Below are 22,840 nucleotides of genomic sequence, written 5' to 3' on the forward strand. Positions count from 1 at the left end.
AAGCATACGAAAGAACTCTCATTTATTGATGTCTCATTAATTCATCAGCAATGCTTTGACTGTTCAGGTCTTGCATATCTTTTGTAGATTTAAATTTACTGTCTTCAAAGTGCTAGTGTGTGTGTGTGTGTGTGTGTGTGTGTGTGCGTGCGTGCGTGTTTGTGTGTGTGTATGTACTGAAAATAATAACAATATAGATACAGAACAAAGATTTGAGAAAATCCACCACTTCCTTATAGAAGTTCTCAGCTCAGTAGAAATGGAGAGACATCTCTCAACCGAATAAATAACATTAGCAACACCTCTAAACTAACAATACACTTAGAAGCTGAACACTGAATGATTATTCTTATGCCAGGAATGAAATTTTACAACATTCTAACGTGGGAGTCCTGGGTTACAGCAAGGCAAGACAGAAAGATAAGATGCATCCAGATTGAGAAGAAAGAACTTCTGCTCTCTGTGCTGATGACATGGGCTTGCATGAGGAATCCAGTGTGAACCACAGAACAAAACAAAGTAAAACAACAAACAAACAACCTCCCACCCCCTCTCTTTCTTTCTCATTCACTCACACATATACACACTCACTCTCACACACATATATATACTCACACACACTCATATATACAGTCAACATACACACACAGCCACTCATACATACACTCTTTCACATACACACACACATATACTCTGTGTCTCTCTCTCACACATTCTTTTCTCTCTTTACACACACACACACACACACACACACACACACACACACACACAATCAAATAGTTAACAACAGCAATATCAGAACAATCTGCTAAACTAACCAGTATGGTAAGCTAGATTTCAAGATAACGAAAAAGAAACAAACAACAATATAGCCAGTGTTTCATTTCTTAACAAAAAAGATGTATCCTATAGATACAGTAAAAACTACAGAAGCTGTGCTGATTCTAAGGATGGGCACTAACAATGACAGTGTGCTGTCTTCACACATTGGCATCCAACTGAGACCATGAGGCGGCCCTGTCCTTCTGGGTGTCATCGCACTATCATACTGATGTACTTCTGGAGGCATTGTGTTTAGAAGAAAAAAAAAAAAGCCTTTAAACTGTTTGCATGTATGATCACAAAGGTTTTAGGCATGTTTCCCTTGCTTACATTTCTTCCTTAACATTATGGAATGATTTATGTAAAATTGATATTACCTCTTCCTTAATGTTTTTGTAGAATTGGCCAGTTACTCTATTTGGACCTAGAGTCTTCAGTGTCCAGTGGTTGCCAAGAGGAAATGTAATTACACCAGTAGAATTGGAGGGTAAGAAACCTCCCCTCCCAGCCAGGCATGATCACCCACTCTTAGCAGAGTGAGTCACTTCATCTACATGGCTTAGATAATCAACAGGTAAGTGTTCCTGCCAACACTAACTATCCTAACTAACCACAGAACCTGGGCTGATAATGGCTTTCAAAACACAGGATTAGGTTTGGTTGACATCCTCTAGTTATTTAAATTTTCTTTACTACATTGATTTTCTTTTCAATCTTCATTACTTTCCTTTTTGTTTTGCTTTGGTATGCTTCCACTTTCAAATTTTTAAGGTGCATATCAAAACAATCAACTTCAGACATTTATTTTTTTACCTTTGATTTGATATTTTAAAATCTCAGCAATTCTTTTATTTGTTTGTTTGTTTGTTTATTTATTTATTCACTTTACATCCTGATCATAGCCCCCTTCCTGACATCTCACACAGCCCCTTCCACATTCCCAACTACTCTGAGAAGGAAGTTTCCCCTACGTATCAAGTCACCAAGTCATTGCAGGACTAGTCACATCCTCTCCCATTGAGGCAAGAAAAGGAGGCCCAGTAGCAGAGCAGGATCCATAGGCAAGCAACAGAGTGAGGGACAGCCCCTGCTCCTGTTAAGGGAGCCACATGAAGACAAAGCTGCATTTCTGCTAAATATGTCCTAGTGTGTGTGTGGAGGGGGTTGGGGGTGGGCAGCTTGGTCCAGCCTATGCTTGCTCTTTGGTTGGTGATTCAGTCGCGGGGAGTCTACAAAGGTCCAGGTTAATTTACTCTGTGGTCTTCTGGTGGAGTTCCTAGCCCCATGGGGCCCTCAATCACCCCTTCTCCCATTCTTCCACATGAGTCCCTGAGCTCCATCTAATATTTGGCTGTGGGTGTCTGCATCTGTTTCCCTTGGCTGCTGCCCTGCTTTAAGTCTTGATTAACAGTATTTCATAGCTTTAGGAACATTGAACTTTCATTTTCATCTAGCTTACAATACTTTCTCTCTTAAAGTTTTTCTTCCTGTGATGCAAGGCCTATTTATAAATGTTAGCACCAAATAACTGAGATTTTTCCAAGGATTATTCTCTGAGTTCTTGTTAATTTGTTTCCATTGTGACTAAGGTTAAGGAACACACTTTGTATGACTTCGATCTTTTCAAATATAATCTTTGCTTCTTGTGATTTATACTTCTTTCTGAATGAATTCTGCTGATTGTCTGCACAGACAGAATTCACTTATATTATTTAGTGCACTCATTACCCAATTCCAACACTTATGCCACTGTGGACTCTTTGCAATTGTTTTTTTTTTTTCTCTTTATTACAGTTTCTTTTCTTTTTTCTTTTTTTCTCTTTTGGGTTTTATGAGACAGGGTTTCTCTGTGTAGCCCTGGCTGTCCTGGAGCTCACTCTGTAGACCAGGCTGGCCTCGAACTCAGAAATCCGCCTGCCTCTGCCTTCCAAGTGCTGGGATTAAAGGCGTGTGCCACCACTGTCCGGCTTCTATTTTCCTGCTTGTTTGCAATTGTGACAGTTTTTTTGTTGGGGATAATGGACAGTGTGAATTTTAAATTTTGTGGCATTGAAAATTTAGTCTTTTTTATGAGCGTTGTTTGGTTAGTTCTCAGCCATGTTATAATTCTTGGACATATGGCTACTTACTACTGAACGATGGGGATTTTTTTTTCTAAAGTGAGTGCATCATTAGGTGCTTACTATGTGATTGTCATATGAACACACACTCAAAAGGATGAATTATCAGGCAATATAATCTTATGGGCTGACATATATATATGGCACATAAACACACATATATATGTAAATGTATCTCTATCTATCATCTATCTATCTATCTATCTATCTATCTATCTATCTATCTATCTATCGTCGTGATCAGGGTGGAAAATGAATGTATATACATACATTTCTTTTCCTATGTTCCTTTATTGACTAAAACATCAGTGAATGACACATTGTGGCCTGCACACCTTTCAGGCTTTGCCTTTAGCACTGGGTAGTTGCAGTGCAGTGCTTAAACTAAGTAAGATTATTTTCTATTATACTATTAGTTTTATCTGCCTCCTGTTTACTTTGCCAGCACTCCACAACTTACGAGTGATGTGGTAAGGTTGGAAAACACACACATTATTCTCTGTGTTAGTTAAGTGGTGCTGAGTACACTCGACCTCTACTCCTTTCAGGCAGGTCTTTCTCCAGCTTCAGATAGTTTAGCATATGTATGCTCTGTTCAGGAATCAAGACCATGAGTTCAGGGAACCTTTGAAGTTTTCTCTTGGGATCTCTCCCTTTTGCTGTACTTAGCTCTGATAACTCAAATGTGTGCTCCCTGGCATCGGTTTTGTTTCTTCAGATGTAACAGGATGTCCTCTGGATCCTGCATCCCTGTACTGCTAATTGAGAACACCACTGCCAGCAACCATTTGGCTCTCCACATCTTCCCCTTCCCTCCCGGCTCTCTGCATTTGTCACATGGAACTTTTTATCTCCATCCAGTTACATCACATGATTCACTCTATCTTCTTTCTCACTTCTGATAGGAATCCATTTTTTCTAACTGTCCTGTTGGTTAGATTGTCAACTTGACACAAGAGGTCACTTGAGAAGAAGGAGGCTCAATAGAGGAACTCCCTTCATCAGATGGGCCTGTGAGCATATCAATAATGGCATTTTATAGGATGATGATTGAGGCAGCAGGATGTAGCCCACTATGAGTGGTGCCACTCCTGGGAGGGTGATCCTGGGTGGTATGGGAAAGCAGACTGAGCAAGCCAAGTGGAGCAAGCTAGTTAGCAACAGCCCTCCATGACATTGGCTTCAGTTCCTATCTCTAGTTTCCTGGCTTAGCTTCCTGATGACTGTAAGCTTTCAGATGAAATAAACCCTTTCCTCCTCAGGTTGTTTTTTGATTAGTGTTTTATCACAACAATATATATTAGAAAATATATAGAGAAGCAAAGGGGAAGACACACGTTTATTTGTTGTTAAATAGATCTTCTGTCTGTTTTATTAGAGAAAATACTAATGCATTAAATTTATATAAGGCCTGAGATTTCCCTTTTGCCCTGGGAAATTTCTTTTTTTATAATATTTTTTATTATTACGTATTTTCCTCAATTACATTTAGAATGCTATCCCAAAAGTCCCCCATACCTCCCCCCCCTACTTCCCTACCCACCCATTCCCATTTTTTGGCCCTGGCATTCCCCTGTACTGGGGCATATAAAGTTTGCCTGTCCAATGGGCCTCTCTTTCCAGTGATGGCCGACTAGGCCATCTTTTGATACACATGCAGCTGGAGTCAAGATCTCCGGGGTACTGGTTGGTTCATAATATTGTTGCACCTACAGGGTTGCAGATCTCTTTAGCTCCTTGGATACTTTCTCTAGCTCCTCCTGTTCCTCTTCCTCTAGGCCCTGTGCTCCATCCAATAGCTGACTGTGAGCATCCACTTCTGTGTTTGCTAGGCCCCGGCATAGTCTCACAAGAGACAGCTATATCAGGGTCCTTTCAGCAAAATCTTGCTAGTGTGTGCAATGGTGTCATCATTTGGAGGCTAATTATGGGATGGATCTCTGGATATGGCAGTCTCTAGATGGTCCATCCTTTTGTCTCAGCTCCAAACTTTGTCTCTGTAACTCCTTCCATGGGTGATTGTTTCCAATTCTAAGAAGGGGCAAAGTGTCCACACTTTGGTCTTCGTTCTTCTTCAGTTTCATGTGTTTTGCAAATTGTATCTTATATCTCAGGTATACTAAGTTTCTGGACTAATATCCACTTATCAGTGAGTACATATCATTTGAGTTCTTTTGTGATTGTGTTACCTCACTCAGGATGATGCTCTCCAGGTCCATCCATTTGCCTAGGAATTTCATAAATTCATTCTTTTTAATAGCTGAGTAGTACTCCATTTTTAATTTACTTAAAACTGTGACTATTTACTAGGAAGTATGGCATTCTTTTGCAGGTGTTGTAGGTTTGTTAGTAAGGACAATGATCAACAGAAAATATTGATATAAGAAAGAGAAGTGCTTCTCCATTCTTTTAAATTATATTCTAAAGTTAAACATTGTTATTTTATTTACATACAAGTCTTAGATACTTACTACAAACTGCATGTCTCTTTTTCCATGTGTATTACATTTCTTTATCTAGGTTCTTTTGATTGGAGTACCACATTTATAGTTCTTTATAGATAGATATATTATAATGACTTGTATATAGCATACTCCCTGTTTAAAATTAATCAGCTACAAAATTATGTAGGGATTTTGTTAAAGACAATTAAGTTTTTCTCATTGTTTGCATGATATCAAATAGATATAGATCTTATGTTTGTATTTTAAAATCAGGTATATTAAAATATATTAGAAATGGTTACAAACATGTGGAACTTGTTTTTAAATGCTGAATAATTGTTGTATTTATGTGCAAGTCAGTTAAGTCTTTCTAAGTGTTGGTTTCCTTATGTATCATTAAATAATATTGCATAGATTACATCTAATATTGATTTCAAGTATAAGGTGAGTTTTGTGTACTTAAAGGTCTCTCTCTTTCTATCTATCTATCTATCTATCTATCTATCTATCTATCTATCCATCCATCCATCCATCCATCCATCCATCCATCCATCTATCTATCTATCTATCTATCTATCTATCTATCTATCTATCTATATTTCATCAGTAATCCTCAGTCATTGCTGGTAAATGAGGACAAGGGAAACAATTGCTGACTCTTCACTCACCAGATGTTTACATTGCTTGCTTGGTAAGTGATGTTATAGGCTGATGAATGAAATTGTTCCTTAAGTGGAAGAGATGTGATTCATAGAATTGCAGGCTTGTGTTCCATCTCTAGGCCACATGCTTTGTAGTAAATCTACTTACAACCATCCTTGGGGAAGCACATATATATATTGATATATATTGTGTGTTTTATGTTCAAATGTTAACTGGTTAAAACAGTAACAATACTGGTTTGTTTTTTGAACTTCTTTTGAATTTTTAAAATTTATAAATAAAAAATTTATATTTGTTTAATATTGTACAATAGTGAAAGATGTTTACATATCTGGAAACATTAAATGAAGGGAAAACAGCTGTCACTTCAATTATCTGCCTCAATATATCTTTGTGACAAAAACATATAAAATCATTTAAAACCTATACTCTACATTATTGGTATCTGTGGTTACCTCAGGTGTCTATATTTACCCAAAAGCATAATAAGAAATATTCAATCTGTCCAATAATTGTGGCAATGCAGTTTGAATTCAAAGAATTCAACCTTAAATTTAAAGAATTTTGAAAATTCTTTCTAAGACAGCTTCATACCACCCCAGTCTAGCTTCCCAAGTGCAGAGGGTACAGGCATGTTCTGCTCTTCTTTGTTTACCTTTTAGTAAATATAAACTGTGGGCATAAAACATAAGTGGTCTGCTCTTTTAGTGACATGTAACTCTTATGTAGGCATGAAATAAGCATTATAGCTAGTTTATAGTATTTCTGTTAAGGTACAGAGACTGGTTCTTACCGTCCTTCTAGCTGAGGCCATATTTTGAGTTTGTTTTGCTATTTCTTCTACTTATATGCACATACACATATGGTAGTCTGAGATAATGAGATTCTTTTCAGTGTAGGCTGCCTGGAGTTAGACATATGAACAAAACACCTCCACATGATTTGCTTCTTTTAGTGGCGTTTACATGGGTAGATGTGTTTTGATTTGCCTTTGTGTAGCAAATACTGTGCTATCCGGGCCAAAAACATTTCACCGTCAAAATGAGAGACTGTAAGCACAGCTGACAGTGTAGACACTTTAGAGTGTTTGGAAAGATGTACAATTTTGATGACTGTCCACCAGGCAGTGTCTCCCTCCAGTGCACAAATTGGCTGAACTTCTCTCATAAATAACGTGATTAAGAACACATAAACAAAAACAATACCAAAAGCCCCAAATTCCCCTTCTTCCTGATGCACTAAGTGTAGGAGAGAGAAGAGAAACAAGTAGAAGATACACGCAGAGGAAAGGCGTTGTGTGTTCATTACTTCTACGTTGCTGTGACCAAGTTCTTGGATTAAACTCACTAAGGGAAGAGAATTTCCTTTGGCTGACAGTTGCAGAGGGATGGGTCACGAACTCCTGGCTCCTTATACTTGAACTGAAAATCATGGTGGCCTGATCATATGGTAGACAGAGCCAGAAGGGGTCCAGCTACTGGGTATAACTTCAAATACATACCTGTATTGACTTCCTTCCTGCAGCTAGGCTTATCTTTGGGGACATTTTTCAGAACCTCTCAACACAAAGTAACGAGCCTCTCAAACTGGGCCTGTGTAAGAGATTTCTTTATTCAAGTTGGTATACTTTGTGTTGAGCTAGTAAACTGAGCATTTTAAAGTTAACTTAAGTCAATACTCATCTACAAACTGTTTGGTCAGAGTTTATCTTCTTTAATTGCATCATTCAGGTGATAGCAGATGCTGGCGAGGATGTGGAGAAAGAGGAACACTACTCCATTGCTGGTGGGATTGCAAGCTTGTACAACCTCTCTGGAAGTCAGTCTGGAGGTTCCTTAAAAAATTGGACATAATACTACCAGAAGACCCAGCAATACCTCTCCTGGGCATATACCCAGAAGAAGTTCCAACTGGTAATAAGAACACATGCTCCACTATGTTCATAGCAGCCTTATTTATAATAGCCAGAAGCTGGAAAGAACCCAGATGTCCCTCAACAGAAGAATGGATACACAAAATGAGGTACATTTACACAATGGAGTACTACTCAGCTATTAAAAACAATGAATTTATGAAATTCTTGTATAAATGGATGTATTGGAAGATATCATCCTTAGTGAGGTAACCCAATCACAAAAATGTCATTAGATATACGCTAACTGATAAGTGTATATTAGCCCAGAAACATAGAACACCCAAGATACAATTTGCAAAACCCAAGAAAATCAAGAAGAGGGAAGACCAATGGGTGGATACTTCATTCCTCCTTAGAATAGGGAACAAAATACCCATGAAAGGAGTTACAGAGACAAAGTTTGGAACTAAGACAAAGGGATGAACTATCCAGAGACTACCCCACCCGGGGATCTATCCCATAATCAGCCACCAAACCCAGACTTTGCTGAAGGGACCCTAGTATAGCTGTCTCGTATGAGGCTATGCCAGTGCCTGGCAAATCCAGAAGTGGATGCTCACAGTCATCTATAAGATGGAACATGGGGCCCCCAATGGAGAAGCTAGAGAAAGCAACCAAGGAAATGAAGGGGTCTGCAACCCTATAGGAGGATCAACAATATGAACTAACCAGTACCCCCAGAGCTCATGTCTCTAACTGCATATGTAGCAGAAGATGGCCTAGTTGGCCATCACTGAGAAGAGAGGCCCCTTGGTATTGCAAACCCTGTATGCCCCAGTACAGGGGAATGCCAGGGCCAAGAAGCGGGAGTGGGTGGGGAGGGGAGAAGGGCGGGGAGAGAGTATAGGTAACTTTCAGGATAGCATTTGAAATGTATATAAAAAATATCTAATAAAGAAGACATAAAAAAAGAAATTCTCCTTCACTCTAAAGAATTACGTGACAGATATTGTTTTGATTTCAGGGAAATAAGATACTACAGAAAAAAAAAGTATGTCTTGATTAAAAAAATATAATTGAGGGAGGCTGATAGTTGATTTAAATGTGCATGATCCTGGGGTGCAGCTCTGTGGTACAATGCTTGTGCAGTATGCATGTATACACAAGACCTGGATTGTATGCCCCAGCACTGGAGATAATGAAAACAACAGTAATAATAAAAAGATGTCTGCATGCATGAAGTTGCTTTTCTGAGAGGAAGAGGGATGATTGCCTAAACCTGAGGATGGTCTTGAAACTACTATCTTAGTTCTTTATATAGACCTAGTATATAGGTTTTTTTTTTTTCTACATCCATCAGTTACTTAAAGAAAAATCATTTTATTTATTTATTTATTTATTTATTTATTTATTTATTATTTTTGTGGGTCTCTGTGTGTATGTGCAGGTACAGTAGAGGCTAAAGTGGTCATCAGTTCCCCTGGATCTGGTGTTATAAGCAGCTGTGAACTGCCTACCATGTGACCTAGGGCCATTTAACTCCAAATTAACTTGCACAAAAAAAGGTAACTTGGAGTTAGAATGGATCAAAGAAAGTAGTGATGTAGAAAGTAAATTATAATCTTCTGGAAGAGAATCCTGTATGTCACTGATCCCTCTTTGAAGCCTTTATTATTTTATGCCTTTAACACTTACATATTGGTATCAGTCCTATTGAATAAAACAAAGCATAAGACAAGTTATACATTTAGCCCAGAGGCCAGGATGTTGATCCAACCTGCATGAGATTGAAGTCCACCAGATTCCCACTCTAAGACACAGAGTCAGATATCACTTCACCTTGTCATTCTGATATACCTCCCACTGGCAGTCCATAACTCCCAGGAACAAGCGATATCCTCTTCTGCTCATTCCCTTTCTGATTAGTGACTGGACCAGTCCTGCTTCACACTCTTTTGCCTATAAAACCATGAGGCTATTTCAAGGCATTCCTACCTGTTGCTTCTTTCTAAGAAAGGATGCCTTACTTATTGTCTCCATTTCCCAATCCTAACTTGCTTTTTTTGTTATTGTTGTTCAAGGGACTAATCTGATGTGGAGTTGCTGTAGATAGGTCACATCTAATAATGGATGCTTTTTCCCATAGGATCCCTGACCCAGGCCAGTTCCAAATGACACCCGCCTCTTCTACTGCCCTTCTCAGTGTTCTGAGAAATTAGTTTGTGTTAGAAATGCAAACCTTGTCATCAAGGAAACATGAAAACAGCCAAATGCCCTTTAAAAAGGCTGGAGTGTTTACTGTGCTAATCTACTTTATTCTTATCCAAAGGGAAAGGTAGAGCCCAGGATGCCTACGGAGACATCTGCTTACACCTGGATGCTCTTGTTCACTTAATAAAGCCTTTAAGGGAAATGGGCTTCTGTACAAGACACTGCCAATCCTGCTGGCTTAACCAGAGAAGCAGTGGGGGTTTCCTAAGCCTTGACTATGCAAGCAGAGGAAATACTTTGTAGTGTCCCTATTTGAATTTATTGCAGTAGACTATGCTTGAGGATGCTTGCTCATAAGGATGACTTCTGAGCATCACAGTAGACAGACCTTTTGAATGTAGTACCTCAGTACTGGCATTCTCCTTGGCTATGTGAATGTTTGTGGCTGAGTACTGGGATGGATGAATGAGAACTGATCTTATTAGAGAGTAAAAGCCAGGTTGTGTCTATGGTCAGCCATTGTATCCATCAGAGCAGGTCAGGGCACCTTTCCTTCTGGAAAGGCTTCATAGAAAAGATGAGGTTTGAGCTCAGTGTTATAAGAGGGACAGTGTTGGGAGCCGCCCTCACATTTGCCATTATAAGATGGCGCTGACAGCTGTGTTCTAAGTAGTAAACATAATCTGCACACGTGCAGGGGCAGTTTTCCCACCATGTGTTCTGCCTTTCTCGTGATGACAACTGGGCCGATGGGCTGCAGCCAATCAGGGAGTAATACGTCCTAGGCGGAGGATAATTCTCCTTAAAAGGGACGGGGTTTTGCCATATTCTCTCTCTTGCTCTCTTGTTCTTGTTCTTTTTCTTGTTCTTTTTCTCTTTTGCACTCTTGTTTTCTCATTCTTGCTCTCTTTCTTTTCTTGTTCTTGTTTTTTTCTTGCTTTCTTGCTCTTGCTCTTGCTCTCTGGCTCCTGAAGATGTAAGCAATAAAGCTTTGCCGCAGAAGATTCCGGTTTGCTGCGTTCTTCCTGGCCGGTCGTGAAAACGCGTATAAGAGTTGGTGCCGGAAACCCGGGAAGAAAAACTCGGGACGGGAGTTAACCATCACCGGCGCAAGGAAGATTCCTCATTCCGGAACCAGAACTGCGGGTCATGGTAATGAAGTGTTCCCGTAAAACAGACTGTTGAGAAGGATTCAACTGCGTGAATTCAGAACTCTTCAGCTGGGGAACAGGGTACCCGTAAGTATAGCTTTACAAGGTAAGTCTGGCCTTGAACTTTCTAACGAAATTCAAGACAGTCTATCAGAAGTAAAGTGGGAAATAGCTTTACAAGGTATGTTTGGCCTTGAACTTTTTCTAGTGTTAGGAGCCTTTTTGTTCCTTTTCACATGTTATCAAGTGGTTAAGGCAGGGCTGAAAATTCTGGATGAAATTCAGGGCAATCTATCAGAAGTAAAGCGGGGAGAGAGAGTAGGAGCAAAGAGGAAATATGGTTCACAAAATAAGTATACAGGCCTTTCCACGGGTCTTGAACCTGAGGAAAAGTTTAGGTCAGGTAAGAATACCTGGGGAGAGATTAGAAGGAAGGAAAAGAAAAAAGGTCAATTAGCGGAGGTCTCTAGGAGAAGGAGCCTATACTCATCACTAGGTGAGCTCAAGGAGCCAGTTCTTAATAGTTCTGAATCAGATGAAAAGGCTATTAGGGCCTGGAAGGCGCTCTCCGGAGCAGGTGAAGTCACTGGACAACTAACAAAGATCGTCCAGGGACCTCAGGAGTCATTCTCAGATTTTGTGGCCAGAATGACAGAAGCAGCAGAGCGTATTTTTGCAGATTCAGAGCAAGCCGCACCTCTGGTAGAATAGCTCATTTATGAGCAAGCCACACAGGAATGCAGAGCGGCCATAGCCTCAAGAAAGAACAAAGGTTTACAAGACTGGCTTAGGGTTTGTCGGGAGCTTGGGGGACCTCTCATTATGCGTTACTTCCATTCAGTATGAGAAATTTACTAGGGCAGCTAACTTGTCAAAAAGTCTTTCTCAGTATATGTTACAGAATTGGACGGCTGAATTTGAACAGACTCTTCGGGAATTGAGACTTGCCATCATTCAGGTCAACTCCACGCGCTTGGACCTGTCCCTGATCAAAGGATTACCCAATTGGATCTCCTCAGCATTTTCCTTCTTTAAAGAATGGGTATGGGTGGGATTATTTGGAGATACACTTTGCTGTGGATTAGTGTTGCTTCTTTGGTTGGTCTGTAAGCTTAAGGCCCAAACTAGGAGAGACTGTTGCGCGCGCTCAACTGGCCAGCAAGAACGACGCTGCAACAGGATCCTTCTGCACACGTTTATTCAGTCCTGTTTCTTCTTTCTCTATATTTCCCTTGTTTATATCTCCCTTGTTTTTATATCTCCCCTGTTTTTATATCTCCCTTGTTTTTATATCTCCCTTGTTTTTATATCTCCCTTGTTTTTATATCTCCCTTGTTTTTATATCTCCCCCGAACCCTGGGCCTCTCACTCTTTTATACTCTCAGTTCCCATCCACGCACAGCAGGCCACGCCACCTCACCAGGCATGCAGCTTCAGCTAATCAGGGCAGCAGGGGCAAATCTCCATCAAATTGGATTCACCTGTATCCTGGTATACCTGCGCAGCACTCAAGATGTTTGTGTCTTATATGAGGAAGTCAGGTGCAAGTCATATGACTTAGCTGCAGTCCCTGGCGCCTTTGGGACTGCCGCCACACCCGCTCCCCACAATTCCCCCTTTTTTCTTTTTTGGCAGAGAGAATGTCTGTAGATAGCCCCCCGCAGCCATGCCCCTTACCCGTCCTTGGGTGACAAACAGCATTGGTTTGATCCCTGTCTTAGGTTGGTGACATGCCCAGGGAGTCTTATCACTGACTACCTCTCTATCATGCCAAGCCACTCCTGGGGAGATTGTGTTTTGCTTGCGGCAGGTGCATCAAAAGGCCAGGATGTTGATTAACCTATGGCCAGATCTTAATTGCTGCAAGCAAGCCTCATGGGTGAAGGTAGAGGTCTGATCCCCAGTGTGCAAGCATAGGGGCCCTACACAAAACCATCCCTTAGGCTCATCACCCAGAGAGGTCTTGGCCAGCTCCCGTGTCGTTTTTCCTGGGGGAAGGGAACTAGGACACTGAACCTTCATGCAATCAGACGTGCCTTCCACAGGATGCCAACAGCAGCTATCCTCTGTGCAGTGCTTAGCCTCGCAACCCATGGCATAAAGCAGCATTATTTCTTTTAGAGCGGCAAACCGAATCTGAGGAGATTGCCCCGCCTCCACTGCAGCAAAAGCCTATGCTACCATGGCGAAAGTGCGGGCCTGCACACTCTGCACCTAACACTTGTGCCAAACACAAAAAACACACACACTATAACAAGCATACATCCCAGGGCTCTCATCCCCACTCATCTTCCCTGAAGCAAGGGATAGATAGCCAGAGAGGCTATCTCTTTAAGGGGAATTCAGGGATCAAAAAGCGTGGAAAAATTTGAATGTCATGTCGAGCTGGTATCGGCTTCTGGAATACCGAAAGGATCTCTCATCTCAGCTCCATCCTTTGTGCTTGTGGGACCATCCACCACATCCACAGGGGCAACTGGATCAGGACGCTCATTCTTGCAGCGTCTCACCAATCTCTCCGGCACCCAAAGAGGTTCCCTCTGGTCCTGTGGAAACACACAAACAGACCCTCTCGCCCACGTCAACACCTGATCTACTCGATCCCCAGGGGGGATGGACACAATACCTCGTGGTGATGAGACCATAACCTCAATCACCTGTGTGTCCATCTGGGGAGTCAATATGAGAGTCAAGTTTTCACTAGCTTCCCCTCTGTTAGGCAATGATTTCCACGCCCTTATAGCAATCTGATTCACCTGCTCAAACACCTGCACTGGATATCCTGTCTGTTGTTGTGCAAATCTACCTTGATCAAGCAGCATATCTCTATCCCATGCAAATTTAGCTTGATCAGTGAAAATAGGACATCCCAGCAAGGAGAATCTATCCTCTTTCCAGACCTCCGGACAGAAGGTCTGCCCATAGATGGCTGACGAGGAGGCATAGGGAGGGGGAGCAAAAGCTAATTCGCCTTCCTCCTCTGCCTCAACTCTTTTATTTTGTCCTTTCTGTCCACCTGATAACACTGTGTCTCCTTTCTTTTTCCTTTTTCTTTTTAAGCCCTTCTCCTCTTCCGACATATTTTCTTGTTGCTCTATAAGGATTTTCTGACCTGTCTTGACTGCCTCTACACACAGTTTCAAACAGTAACAGAGTCCATATATCAGAACAAACAAGACCAAAACTATGAGACCTACCCACAAAGGGTCAATGGGAGAAAAAAGCATAACTACACAGCGAGGATCTCTTGATCACTACACTGAGGTTATCATACTTCCTTAATCTGTCCTGAAACCGTGAACCTTAACTTGTCCCAAAGCCATGAACCTTTAGTTACCTGCTTCCTGGCAACGTTATATTCGCCTCTATTTTATCGGAGGTCCTTCCCAAACTCCTGGGGTCGCAAGTTTCACTCACCGTGAACTTACCCTGCCAGCAACCACTGACTGCTGAAAGTTCTGAACTCGGTGGGGGAGTCGGCTCCCCGTACGGGCCACCAATTGTCGCGTCCGCTCTCAACCAGCAAGAACGACACGACCACCAGTCCTTCTAACAGCAGTTTATTCAGTCTTCATCTTTCTTCTTTCTCTTCATCAGTACCGTTCCCCAGCTGAAGAGTTCTGAATCCACGCCGGATCCTTCTCAACAGTCTGTTTTACGGGAACACTTTATTAACCGCTTCTTCCCCGTTATGCAGTTCTGAATCCTCCCTGTAGCAGGGGGTCTTCACTCGTGCCTGAAGATGTTTCTTTTCCCGGGTTTCCTCGTCCCAGGTCTTCTCGTCCCGTCCCGGGTTTCGGCACCAACTGTTGCGCGCGCTCAACTGGCCAGCAAGAACGACGCTGCAACAGGATCCTTCTGCACACGTTTATTCAGTCCTGTTTCTTCTTTCTCTATATTTCCCTTGTTTATATCTCCCTTGTTTATATCTCTCCCTTGTTTATATCTCCCCTGTTTATATCTCCCCTGTTTTTATATCTCCCTTGTTTTTATATCTCCCCTGTTTTTATATCTCCCTTGTTTTTATATCTCCCTTGTTTTTATATCTCCCTTGTTTTTATATCTCCCCCGAACCCTGGGCCTCTCACTCTTTTATACTCTCAGTTCCCATCCACGCACAGCAGGCCACGCCACCTCACCAGGCATGCAGCTTCAGCTAATCAGGGCAGCAGGGGCAAATCTCCATCAAATTGGATTCACCTGTATCCTGGTACACCTGCGCAGCACTCAAGATGTTTGTGTCTTATATGAGGAAGTCAGGTGCAAGTCATATGACTTAGCTGCAGTCCCTGGCGCCTTTGGGACTGCCGCCACACCCGCTCCCCACAGGACAGCTTTGGCAGAAGTCCCCTGAGTCCTCTGGGCATGACATAGAATTTGTGAGGATAGAGATGGTGAGTCATATCCTGGAGACTGAAACTTTGATTTCTGCTTTCCCTCTGTACAGGCATGTCTAATGGACTTGTTTCCCCTTTCCAGAAGAAGGGGGACATGGAGGACAGCATGACATAGAATTTGTGAGGATAGAGATGGTGAGTCATATCCTGGAGACTGAAACTTTGATTTCTGCTTCCCCTCTGTACAGGCATGTCTAATGGACTTGTTTCCCCTTTTCAGAAAAAGGGGGACATGGAGGACAGGTAAAGGTGGGTGAGCAATCTGCCCCAAACTATTTGATATGAATAGCCAGCTAAGGACATCTATGTAGATGCTTGTACCTGTGCAGATATGGTGGCTGGAACAGGCAGGCTAGAAAAGGTGAATCACGAATTCACACCTGCATTCTTGGAAGCATTAGGCCAACAGAAGAACAGTAGAACCACAAGACAGATGAGAAGACTTACTTCTGTACACTGACAGAGATGACAGCCCCTCACAAAAGGACAACCCTCTCCTGTCTTTCATCTCACACCCCTGACTCCATCTTGCCTGTTACTCTTCCTTGATTCCCTCTCAGCAGGCTCCGGGCACAACTTCTGCTAATGGGAGGAAAATGACCTTTTTAGTAAAAATTGGACCATTTATTCTCTCATGTTCAAAGTTCTCTCAAATTTTTTTTCTGACTTCAAAAAGATCACCCCCCCCCCCTCCTCATAGGACACCTCTACTTCCTCTAGCCTCCACTTTCCATCTTGACTCTTGGCAATCAATGATTTTCTGCTTCTGTTTCCTCCTTGCCCATCAAAGCCTTGAGAAATTATGACCGGCAAGGCTGGTTGTGACCTTTGTCTTAAGAATATTTAAAGGAATTCTTAAAATGCAGGACTAAGGAGAGAACTCGAAGGGCAAACATGCTTTCTGTGTAAGCACAAGGACCTGGATGTGAATGCACAGCACCCATGGAAAAGCCTGGCACATAGGATGTTACCTTAGCTCTTTAATGGGAGACGACAAGGGGAGACTGGATCATGTGCAGAAATTTGGATGAACAGCTAGCATGACAGCACAAAACAACAGGATGAAAGGTGAAAACCAGTGCCCAAGGTTGTCCTTTGATCTATACAGGTGCACAAATAGCATGTGTCTACCTGAATTCACACACACATACACACACACACACACACACACACACACACCAACTATAATGTATAGAACCCATGTGTTTAGTTTCTTAAAATTTATGAAAAAAAGTTTGCCTTTTCCTGATCTAGGTCATGTTCTCTATCAGGCCATTTTAATTATTCTCTGTTTTATGTACCTTGACTTGCCAATATGTTCTTAGTAGAACCTCTTCCCCTTGCTGACTTGCCTCTCCACTCAGATTTTCAGTGGCAGGACTATTCATTCAGGCTCCTTGGTCTACTATTCAGAGCCTAACATATAATCTTACTACCCTAAGTTTAAATAAATACCTATGGTTTACTTCCTGTTTCAGTATCCCAGAGATGGCTTTATGACCACTGTTCTCAGGTAAGTCCACTCTAGGTGCCTAAGCCATTCCTGTGCTCAATTAGTCATGGATACTTTACATCAGGAAACCAGGATCCATTGTAGTCATAAACTCTAGCACAAGTGGATGTAGTTAAAGAAGTGACCTTTTATCTCTATGGTGGTTCTGCTGGGAACTTATTATGACTCTTTCTGACATGTAGGCTAGCCCCTAAAGCATTACACTTAAGTAGAATTTCACAGGTGGCCCAAGGCTATCCTCATGTTTATCTGAGCCCTGGTGATCTTCAAAGTTGAATGTCCTGTCACTGAAAACTAATAGAGAAGCCCGTTTCTTAGTTCCTGAAACTAGATTCCTGTTGATAATTGTCTTTCTATAACCACAGGAGGTCCATGTTAATAATTCTCTACAATCCTATTCAATGATGACATCTGTTTAAGCATACATTATACGAGTCAGACTTGCTTCACAGATACTATATTAATTTGTTACTTTTCCTGAGCAAATGTGACTGCGCATTTGGTTAAATATTTACAAAATGTAGGTGAGTGAGCAGAAGAAAAAGATAAAATTAAAGCCAAATAGGACCCATGTTTTTTGAGGAAAAGTTCCGTTGACTTTGTTGTGTGTATAATGAGTTGCTACAGAAAATGTGATATGTTCAAACTGTGCTCTTCATAGTCACTGATTGAAAAGGGACAGTTTTCTGCAGTTCAAAACCAAGTCATTCTTATTAAAAGGTCACAGGAAACTGAGGAGAAATGTCAGGCACACAGACTGACCTATTCAGAATATAATCAAGCTTGCTTTAAAAAAGACAACATCTACATCACGAAGGGGAGAGATCTGATTGTATTCTCTATGCCTTGATAATACAGTTAGTGCCGATAAGACCTTGAGACAATCTTGCCCTTCAGAAAATGAGTGTTTGTGGTGGGTGTGGGTGAGCCAGAGGAGCCCTGTGATGCAATGTGGCTAAGATCATCTCTCTAGCCCATTTCCTTTAGAGTTTACTGAACCTATCCTTTCCCCCCACAAGATGCTCATTTCTAGTTTTATTTTTTATAACGTTAATGTACTTTGCTTTTCCCATACATTAACTACCTTCATAAAATGTTGATAAAGTTGTTCCCCTTGCCCCACCAGCAGACTGACAGCTGTATAACTCTCATCTTATGCTTGCCCAGTGGTACCATTTGTGCAACGTATCTTCTGGAAGTCTCTCATTCTATTTGAAGAGACCAGCTGTAAAGGCAAGATGGTAAATCCATTTTCGTGCCAGTTCATCTTTGGCTTCTCTCCAGATTTCTAATATTTAGGGCTTGATTTTGCTGGCTGCCTTCTTCGTGGATGCACAGAGCTCCCATTGACTTCATTATGATAAGCAGAGTGATGATAAACTCAAATGGTAAACAGAAGGGTTCTTCACTTCAATGGAAATTCTCTGCGTGTGAAGAGATATTGTCCAGTAAAAAAATCATCCAATTTCATATTAAATAAATAAACACAATGGTATCTGGAATGACAACTTGGAGTCATTTGACATATGTCTAAGATAGCATGACAACCAGAGATTCCACTCTCATCATTACGAAATTACTGTCTGATAAACAGACTTGATTTCTTCACTCCTCTTAAAGAAGAGTCCTAGATGCTCCATCCTCCTGCTGTCATGAATCTTTCTGAAGATGTGCATAAATATACTGCTTTTCTTGTAAAGATGGGCCCACCAATAAGGCCCATCAAAGCAAGTGAACTATAATATTTTTAATATTTGATATTTTTCATTGGTTCAAATTTGCATGGCCAACAATCAATCTGGTGTTTAGTTTCCTCCTGAGTTTCCACTGTTGCAAACTGACACAGGGAGGATGGTGGTGGTGCTGGGTTAAGAATTTAAGGTGCTAACTGACTAATGTAGGCAAGCATAATTAATCATGTCAGAAATCTTTGCATGCAGTTTAATTGGTTTGCATTATCTATAAGATAGTGTTTTCATAAAATAACAAAATGGTTTCTGCTAAAACTGCTAATTTATTGCCTTCAAAATAAGAGGCACCCAAATGGGAATCCAGAAGGAGTAAAACCCCCATGCTCCTCAAAATGAGAGCATTTCAGATAAAATAGTGCTGTGTGTTTTTTTTTCATATGAAGACTGTTGATTAATAAACTTAGCTTACCTTTGGTGGCATAAGCAAAATGTTTCCATTAATTCTATTTGTTGAAATGAATTTGTTTTTGGTAAAGCTTTTTGGGTTAAGTTTTTTTTTTTCCCAATTGAGAGAAAAAAACCTGACTACCTCCTCTATGCAAGTATTCAAATTTTTTATTTTCTGCATTCTCTCAGTCCTTGAATTTGAGTTTGTATTAGTGCTTATATTTTATTTTATTTTATTTTATTTTATTTTATTTTATTTTATTTTTTAGCACAGAGCATCTATGTTTTCCCAACTAAGACCTGCTTCATTTTTATCTTTCTTTTCCTGTAAATTATTTAATCTGAATGCCACTGGATTTTTTACTTATGATCAAAAATGTTCTGTGTATTTCCCAGTACCCAGCATAGTTACATTATGAGAATGCACTGTTTTTATTTTTGGAGTATTTAGTTTCTAAATATGCATTAGAATAGTTTTTAAAAAGCATGTTTCCCCTCAAGTGATTTTTTTCTATTATTATAAGGAGGCATAGGTTAAAGGCTCCATTACATACCAAGCAGAAGATAAGTAACACGCAGTAAGCTATGTTTAATTTTATATGAGGGAGGCTTCTATTGACCAGGAGGGAAATGGTGGTGAATAAATATTAAGACAGATGACATTAAGATTCAAAAATTTCAAGGAAATTTTGGTATGATTTTTCTCAGCTTATATACACAGCAGTTTTATTCTACTATTCATTTTATCCTATGCTTCATGCAATAAAATATCATTTAAGGAGCCAACAGGAAAATTCAAGTGGTGCCTTACCTATAGATAAAAATTAAGTATTGTAAAGAAAAATGGGAGAAGAACAAAATGTTTTAGCATTTCAACTAATTACATTGTCATTTTCTTGGTATGTTTTTTTTTTCTTTTTTCCCATTTTGATGCTCTGTTATGATAGTGTTTGAATGACTGTTCATTACTTCTGAGCTTTTCTTTCTGTTTTATTAGTCAATGTGACATTTTAAGAAAATTATTATACCAGTTGCTTTGATGATAATATCTAAATAAAATGTTTTAAAGTCACTGTATGTGCTGCCTCTAACTTTGTCCTGTTTGCTCAAGAGTACCTACTGATAGGAAAGTGCGTAGAGCACGAGAAAAACAGGTGCTCTGTAGAGTCCCGTGGCTGCTTGCTTCGTTTTCTGTCATTGTTTCTGTCACAGCAGATGAAGGAGCCCTGTGAGCACCAAGTTTGCTCGTTAACTCTAGACATTGCCACCTAGCAGTCAGCAGGTCCCGTTCCTTAGCGTGTTCAGAGCTGGTGGGTGGCTGAGGGGAAGCTCCTCCGCAGACACTCTTTGGCAGTCTTTGTGTCCTCTGGCTTGATAGCTCTGAGCAGCAGAGGCTGCTGGGAACACCAGGAAGAGGCTCAGGTTTTAGGTGTGGAATAGGGCTGAGGATGGGGAAGGCTCTTTAATCCTACGATGATGGCTGCTCCAACTTTTGTTCAGACCTTGGAAGACAAGATTCTGCAGTCCTCGCCACCAGTTAAGGTTATAGTTCACCTGAGGCTCTTAGTCTTTTCACCCATGTTATAGCCACTGTTTCTACTACTACAGCCCTTGCCCCTCTCCCTCCTGCCTCTCCTGTGTTGCTAGCACTGTCTTCTAAGATAAGGCTGGTCTCACCTCCTGCATTTCTGCAGCTGTCAGAGTGTGCACTCTCTAGTTCCACTTCTTCTGTAGCCACACTGCCAGTCGCTTTAGTGCCTGTTACTGGTCCACTGACAAACCACTATTTCATCTGTCTTCATGGTATCAGCTCAACCTGCTTCTAATAATAGTTATCAAAACCAAGATGATATGGATGCGTGAGGGAAGCATTTTATTGAGCCTAATATTGCCGTGCTGGAGGAGCCGACTGAGAAGAAGTCCTCCCAGCAGGATCACAAATTGACCTGAGCAGCACGACTATTCAGTGAAGAGATAGTTCCACCAATCACTGCAGACTTCATCACAAAATATTTTATTTACAGCAATCATGACATGGTCCTGGGCATAAAGTCCCTCTATTAGGATGCCAGAATAAATGCATCCCTTGGGTTTGGATGAAAATGGTTGAGGGAAGATATAGTGCAAGTTGTTAGAAGCTGCTGTGTCTGGTATGGCAGCAAACAACTTCAGTTGTCCTGTAGCTTTGTCAAGGAATTTGTGAAATGTTCAAAACATCTGGCCTGAAACAGGGTGGGGTGGCTGAATGTCTGACTGACAAGACACCGTGAATATCATCCATTCACGGTTGACTAGAGAGTTATATATTGCCCCATCTCCTAACATTTTCCTTATTTGTACAAAAATCAATATCAAAGGAAATGTTAATAGTAGGAAAAGAATTAACAGCAATATTCTAACTACTATTTAACACGCTTCCACAGGGCTAAGCACCTGCCCAGCATCCCAGGTAAAGATGCCTTCACCTCAATCGGCCTCGCCTTCAGTCAACTGATCCTCAGTTTCCACATCTGCTGATAGTCATTAATATTTCCTAACAATGCAGACACTATGTAATAGTTTATTGGATCTTTTCTGGCAGAAACAGTTGAAAGTATCTTTCCTTCTTGTTCCATAGTTTTCACTTGGCTAATATTCATTAAACTCTATGAGTACACTGTTCTTACTTGAACGGTGGACAAACTGAGGGAGAGGGAATTTACAGACAGAGTTAGGATTACCATTCAGGCAGAATGCTCCAGAGTGTCTCTTTGGTCTACATCCTGTAACAACGGTAACAGTATTACAGAACTATGAAAATCATATATTACAATAGCAAAGAGAACATGATCAAAAAAGTTTAGTTGATGTGATCACATGCTGCATTCTCTAACTGTTCAGAACTACCTGTGCTCGTTGCTACTCTAAGCAGGAACTTCAGAATACTTACCTTCCCTCTGTCAGTAAAGTTGAGGCTCCAGTGTACGCCGCAGACTCGCTGCAAATGAAGGAGGTTTTCCTTGCACTCATATGCACCTCTGATTAATGAGAGACCCCAGCAGGTGCTCTCTAGAGGTACTACTTGCCTGCATCTGCCATGGCCATCTGGCTGGGTAGTCTTGCACAAAGGCCCTCCAGGCACGGATGCAAAGGAAATGCTAAAGTTTGGTGGCTGGACTTTGAGGCTAGCTCTTCATGGTATGATTGGGGAAATTTTGTTAATTAATATCTAGGTATATAGGCACAGTGCTGGGATTCTGAGGCAGAAGGATTGCTTGAACTAAGTTCAACCTGGGCAACATTGCAAGAACCTATATCAAAAAATAATCAACTCACAACACAATATTGTTTCATTGCTCTTTATTACTGTTCATATTGAGAAAATTAATCTTTTAAAATTAATGATGTATTCCCAGAGTTATATGAAGTGGCTAACAGAATAGACACAAAAGAAATAATTAAAAAGTGAACAGATATCAAGATCAGAAAGTCCTCTCTAGTGAACGAGTTCTAAGTACACTACTATGTCAGTAGACTTTTGAGACTG

The 22,840-nt window shown here is 40.9% G+C and overlaps 2 long non-coding RNA genes across 6 annotated transcripts in view; both read left to right on the forward strand.

The window, feature by feature from the left end:
- The window catches only part of Gm33462, a 28,732-nt gene extending 20,661 nt beyond the window's left edge, over nucleotides 1–8,071 (forward strand). For 2 of the 3 annotated variants that reach the window (XR_390367.3, XR_390366.2), the window contains exons 2-4: nucleotides 1,222–1,396; nucleotides 5,994–6,077; nucleotides 7,780–8,071. This is a non-coding gene — a long non-coding RNA (predicted gene, 33462). The remainder of the gene's footprint in view (nucleotides 1–1,221; nucleotides 1,397–5,993; nucleotides 6,078–7,779) is intronic. The other variant, XR_881094.2, reaches the window with a different exon arrangement.
- A 3,534-nt stretch (nucleotides 8,072–11,605) lies between these two features.
- Nucleotides 11,606–20,391, forward strand: Gm33539. Of its 3 annotated transcripts, none has more exons than XR_003955366.1 (3): nucleotides 11,606–12,308; nucleotides 15,714–15,798; nucleotides 18,303–20,391. It is a non-coding gene; the product is annotated as a predicted gene, 33539 (long non-coding RNA). The 3 variants fall into 3 exon arrangements; XR_003955367.1 differs by lacking the exon at nucleotides 11,606–12,308 and adding an exon at nucleotides 14,247–15,660 and having other exon boundaries at nucleotides 15,746–15,798; XR_881095.1 differs by having other exon boundaries at nucleotides 12,275–12,308; nucleotides 15,714–20,391.
- The last annotated feature ends 2,449 nt before the right edge of the window (nucleotides 20,392–22,840 follow it).

This window comes from Mus musculus, chromosome 4, assembly GCF_000001635.26.
Source record: "Mus musculus strain C57BL/6J chromosome 4, GRCm38.p6 C57BL/6J".
In the NCBI taxonomy this organism is placed as follows: domain Eukaryota; kingdom Metazoa; phylum Chordata; class Mammalia; order Rodentia; family Muridae; genus Mus; species Mus musculus.